Source organism: Lepus europaeus, chromosome 18 (assembly GCF_033115175.1).
Source record: "Lepus europaeus isolate LE1 chromosome 18, mLepTim1.pri, whole genome shotgun sequence".
Classification (NCBI taxonomy): domain Eukaryota; kingdom Metazoa; phylum Chordata; class Mammalia; order Lagomorpha; family Leporidae; genus Lepus; species Lepus europaeus.
The window spans coordinates 58949812-58955811 of NC_084844.1; the positions used below are offsets into that span (position 1 = coordinate 58949812).

General features: G+C 50.5%; 1 non-coding gene across 1 annotated transcript; it reads left to right on the forward strand.

Annotated features, from left to right (window-relative positions):
- The first annotated feature begins 1292 nt into the window (after nt 1–1292).
- Nucleotides 1293–1364, forward strand: TRNAW-CCA (transfer RNA tryptophan (anticodon CCA)). Its single transcript has one exon. It is a non-coding gene; the product is annotated as a tRNA-Trp (tRNA).
- The last annotated feature ends 4636 nt before the right edge of the window (nt 1365–6000 follow it).

Below are 6000 nucleotides of genomic sequence, written 5' to 3' on the forward strand. Positions count from 1 at the left end.
TGACTTGGCACAGCTCGATCCTGATCCAGAATCTCTGCCTTTGCAACCTTGGGGAGCCTCTGGAATTTATGTTCATCCCTTGTCACCATCACACTGTTTAGAAGTCAGCTAAAGATCTGTGGCACATCTGTCAGTCAGCTAGTGTGCGGGAATGTTCACGGCACCACTGTGCATAGCCAAAACAGGGGAACAACCCAAACAGGTGAATGAATAAATGAAATATGGTATTGCCACACAATGGAATTGTATCCCCCAACAAAAGAGCACGGAGTACTGAGAAGTGCAGTAACAAATCCTGGAAACATGCAAAAACCAGAGGAAAGTAGTTGAAGTTGAATGAGCTATGTGGCAAAGCATTCTAACCTAGCTGTAAAAAAAAAAAAAAAAAAAAAACCAACAACAACCCTAAAAAATCAAGGAAGAGCGCCGTGAGCTGCTAGGGACGGGTTTTCCAGGATAAAGTGTGCAAAACTGAAGTGCACAAGGGTATTTATGGTCTAATGTGCTTTGTATAAGGAAGGAGATCACAAGGGCATCCTCTCTGCCCAGGTGTGCAGAATACAGGAATGATCAGATTATTTACAGGGGCGGTTGGCAAGTGGGCGGAAGATGGGGGAAACGGGGGTCGTTGAGATGATGGGACAGTGGCCGAGGCTTTAATACAGCCTTTTCTATAATCCCATCGGCGTGTGTGTGCTAAGGAACAAGGCAACTGGAATACAAATGAGGGCTTGGGGAAGGAAAGCACTAACCCAGGGGCGGGCACTGAGGTGGACCCGCCCCTTAGGGTGCCAGCGGGGGATGGACTCATTGCTTTGCATTCTTTACAACTTTTCCGTAACGTCCAAATGTTCAAAAACGGGCCTTAGTTTGGCACCTGTGCTGACCGCCGAGTGACAAAGTCACTTCCTGAGCGTGGCCGCGGGGTCTTTCTGGCCACTTCCATCAGCACGCTGGGGACCGGAGCCCCGGGCAGCACGCGCGAACCCCGGCCCTCGCTGCTGCGCGCTGACCGCGTTGCGGATGCCGCAGCCGCCGCCCGGCCTCGCGGGGACCGCGGCTCCCGACCGCAGGCTCCGAGCCCCGGGCGCCAGCAGCTTGGGCAGCTCTGGGGCTGCAGAGACGCAGCCGCCCGGCCCTGCAGCCGCGCAGCGGAGCAGAAGCGAGCTCTTTCCCGTTTGATCTGCAGTGCATCACAAAAAATAAATAAATAAATAAATACAGAAGGAAGCGGCCAGGGCTCAGAATGAAAGAGCTTTAAAGTATCAAATGTCAGCGTCGCCCCCGCGGATGACCTCGTGGCGCAATGGTAGCGCGTCTGACTCCAGATCAGAAGGTTGCGTGTTCAAGTCACGTCGGGGTCACTTCCGGTTCCCAAGGTGTCATTTTCTAGGTGTCGGGGGTCACAGGCAACAAGTTGGAGCCCTATCTCACCGAAAGTTCCCTGATTCTAGTGGGCTTACCCGCTCACCTGCGCCGTCCCCTCCCCCACCGTTGGGTAAGCAGTATTAAAAAAAAAAAAAAAAAAGCCCCTTTTAAACAAATGAAAAGGGGCTTCTTTCATACTAAGAGAAGTGACAATGAAAATTTAAATTTCAACGGGTTGAGTTGCTATCTGGATGGTGAATTGCATTACTCTGTCCTCAAAGCTAATGCTTGGGCCCCCACTACCTACACGGGAGACCCAGATGAAGCTCTTGGCTCCTGACTTCAGCCTGCCCCAGTGCTAGTTGGTTGTGACCATGTAGAGTGAACCAGGGGATGGGAAATTTCTCTCCCCCCACACTCAAACTCTAGCTTTCAAAAATAAATAAATAAATCTTAAAAAAAAAAAATAGACATACCAGAGCCAGGGCTATGACACAAGTTGGTTCTCACTTCTGATGCCAGCATCCCACGTGAGTGCCAATTCAAGTCCTGGCTGCTCCACTTGGCAACCCAGCTGTCTGCTGAGGCACCTGGGAAAGCAGCAGGAGCTGGCCCAGGTGCTTGGGAGAGAGCTCGATGGACCTCAGGTTCCCCACTTTAGCCTGATGCATCCCCAGTTGCTGCAGCCATCTGGGGAGTGAACCAGCAGGTGGAAGATCTCTCTCTCTCTCTCTCTCTCTCTCTCTCTCTCTCTCTCTCCATATCTCTCTGTAACTCTGCCTTCCAAATAAACAAACATCTTAAAAATAAATAAATAAAAAAGATACAGTCATACCATGTAATTACTGTTTGCTAAAGTAAATCCTGTCATTAAGCTTTATTCCCATAGATTCTAATATTTTGAAAGCCCTACCTTCCACCAGTGATGTGAAGATCTACAACATTCTTAAATCTCATGTTTGGAGCGGACCGATAGGAACGTGAGCCTCCAAGCCCGGGCGCAGCCCCGGAAGTCTCTCCATGGGTGGATTGTGAACAGAGCTGGTTTCCAGCCTCAGAGAACTGGTGAACAGAGCCAGAGTGTGGTCTCCTCCCAGCTCTGCTTGGAGTCCTGCTCCGCAGTGAGGACTCACAAGGGAAGCAGAACTCCCCCTCTGTGTTCCCAGGCCCACCCTCCCTCTGCTGCCTGCCACAGCCCCATCCACTCAGGGCCTACCTGGGACATCACAGCTCTTGGGCACGATCGCACCCAGTTCCCTTAGCCCCACACCAAAACCTGTGGGATGCAGCAAAAGCCACTCTTGGAGGGAAATTTACAGCAACAAAGGCATGCATCAAAAAGGACGGAAGTGGGGGCCGGCTTTTTGGCATAATTGGTTAAGCCACTGCCTGCAATACCAGCATCCCCTGTGGGCACATGAATCTCTCTCTTTGTTTTTTTTAATATTTATTTATTTATTTGAAAGGCAGAGTTACAAAGAGGCATGGAGAAAGAGAGAGAGAGAGAGAGAAAGAGAGAGAGAGAGAGAGGTCCTCCATCCACTGATTCACTCCCCCAGATGGCAGCAACGGCCAGAGCTGCACTGATCCGAAGCCAGGAGCCAGGAGCTTCTTCCAGGTCTCCCATGCAGGTGCAGGGGCCCAAGCACTTGGGCTATCTTCTACTGCTTTCCCAGGCCATAGCAGAGTGCAGAATTGGAACTAGAGCAGCTAGGACTTGAACCAACACCCACGTGGGATGCCAGCACTGTAGGCGGCGGCTTTACCTGCTCCGCCACAGCGCCAGCCCTGAGAGAAACCATCTGTCCTCTGGTTCACTCCCCAAATGCTTGCAACAACCAGGGCTGGGCCAGGCCAAAGCCAAGAGCCAGGAGGTTCCTCTGGGTCTCCCACATTGGAGCAGGGGCCCTAGGACCTGAACCATCTTCTGCTACTTTCCCAGACCATTAGCAGGGAGCTGGAATGGAAGTGGAGCAGCCAGGACTCAAATTGGTGCCCATAAGGGATGCCAGCATTGCAGGCAGCGGCTTTACCAACTACACCAAAACACTGGTCCCAAAAATCTTTAGAAAACAAATAAATGAATGAGAAAGATCTCGAGTAACAATCTAACATGACCTCTCAACGATCTAGAAAAAATAAGAACAAAGCCCAAAGTTAGTAAGAGGGGGAGGAATGATAATAAAAATCAAAGCAGAAATACTCAAAAATGAAATAGACTAGAAAAACAATAGAAGAGGCCTACAAAACTAAGAGCTGGTTTTTAAAAAAGATTTATTTATTTGGAAGGCAGAGTTACAGAGAGGCAAAGGCAGAGAGAGAGAGGCAGAGAGACAGAGAGACAGAGAGAAAAGTCTTCCATCCACTGGTTCACTCCCCAAATGGCTGCAATGGCTGGAGCTGAACCAGTCCAAAGCCAGGAGCCAGGAGCTTCTTCTGGGTCTCCCATGCAGGTGCAAGGGCTCAATAACTTGGCCATCTTCCATTGCTTCCCCACACACATTAGCAGGGAGCTGGACCAAAAGAGGAGCAGCTGGGACTCAAACCAGCGCCCATATTGGATGCCGGCACTGAAAGCATTGGTTTTACCTATTATACCACAGTGCTGGCCCCTGAGAGCTGGTTTTTTGAAAAAGTAAACAGAGGGGCCGGCGCTGTGGTGGAGCGGGTTAACATCCTGGCCTGAAGCACCGGCATCCCATATGGCCGCCGGTTCAAGACCCAGCTGCTCCACTTCCTATCCAGCTCTCTGCTATGGCCTGGGAAAGAAGTAGAAGATGGCCCAAGTCCCTGGGCCCCTCCCTGCACCCGCATGGCAGACCTGGAAGAAGCTCTTGGCTCCTGGTTTCGGATCGGCACAGCTCCTGCCATTGCAGCCATCTGGGGAGTGAACCATTGGATGGAAAACCTCTCTCTCTCTCTCTACCTCTCCTCTCTCTGTGTAACTTTACCTTTCAAATAAATAAATAAATCTTTTTAAAAAAAGAAAAGAAAAAGTAAACAGAATCTACAAAGCTTCAGATAGACTAAAAAAGAGAGACAAGACAAACCAAATAAAATCAGAAATACAAAGGAAGACATAACAACAGATACAGCAGAAATAGAAAATGAGAGAAGACCATGATGAATAATTATACACCAACAGAGTGAATGACTTAGACGTGAATACAGGTTCTAGACTGTACAACCTACCACGAATAAATGATGAAGAAATTTTGCAAGACATAGCCTCAGGCAATGCAGTCTTTTTTTTTGACAGTCAGAGTTAGACAGTGAGAGAGAGAGACAGAGAGAAAGGTCTTCCTTCCATTGGTTCACCACCAAAATGGCCACTAGGGCTGGCGCACTGCACTGATCTGAAGCCGGGAGCCAGGTGCTTCTCCTGGTCTCCCATGAGGTGCAGGGCCCAAGCACTTGGGCCATCCTCCACTGCACTCCCGGGCCACAGCAGAGAGCTGGACTGGAAGAGGGGCAACCGGGACAGAATCTAGCACCCCAACCGGGACTAGAATCCGGTGTGTGGGCGCCGCAGGCGGAGGATTAGCCTGGTGAGCCGCGGCGCCAGACAAGGCAATGCAGTCTTAAAGAGTGGTTCCTTTGTGCATCTTGTTGCCGTGTGAGCGCCTGCTCAGCCGGGGAACAGGACAGCCCGACCACTGCTGCCAATGAGGGATCTGCAGGGGTTCAAGTGACTCCTGGAGCGCTGTACTTTCTGGTCGGTTGACTGAGTTTTGCCAGCTCCTATGCTGTCCCATTTGTTCTGTACTTGCTCCTCCATGCCCCTCTCAGGGGCGGGGCCCATGACCTCTGTGTGCAGCCATGCTGGAAATCAGTGCCACAGCCTCCATGGGTGCTTGTTTGTTTTAAAGAGTTATTTATTTATTTGAAAGGCAGAGTTACAGAGAGGCAGAGAGAGAGAGAGGTCTTCCATCTGCTGGTTCACTCCCCCAATGGCCACAATGGCTAGAGCTGCGCCAATCCAAAGCCAGGAGCCAGGAGCTTCTTCCAGGTCTCCCACGCGGGTGCAGGGCCCCAAGGACTTGGGCCATCTTCTACTGCTTTCCCAGGCCATAGCAGAGAGCTGGATCGGAAGTGGAGCAACCAGGTGTCTAACCGGCGCCCCTGCAGGCTGAAGCTTTACCCGCTATGCCCCAGCACCGGCCCCAACTCTGCCTTTCTAATACACAAATAAATTTTTTAAAAAATATGAGTATTTTGCATGAGACATAAATATAAGATCCAGCGTTGATGATTTATGATTCTGTAAAATGACTAGATCATCGTAACCATGAAACCATCCCACGTATAAACACGGAGCTGGCTATGACGCTGGGCTCAGTGACAAAGACAAAAGACACGAACACATCCCTCCCCTCCTGGTGCACCTGAGCTCAATCCTTCCTCCAGACTCTTTGTTACTAAGCTTTGTCTCTGGATCTTTTCCCACAGTCAGCCCTCTCTCGTTCGGCAAGTCTTCCATCTCAAGAAATTCAAACATCTCTGTCCTGAGGTTTTAGAACTTCACTTGCTAACAGGTCAAGTGCTCACGTGTCACATGCTTTAACTGTGTCTGAGCTGCAGACAGGAGTGGCCAGAGGTGCAAGGCACCAGACCTGCCCCAGGTCATCGGTC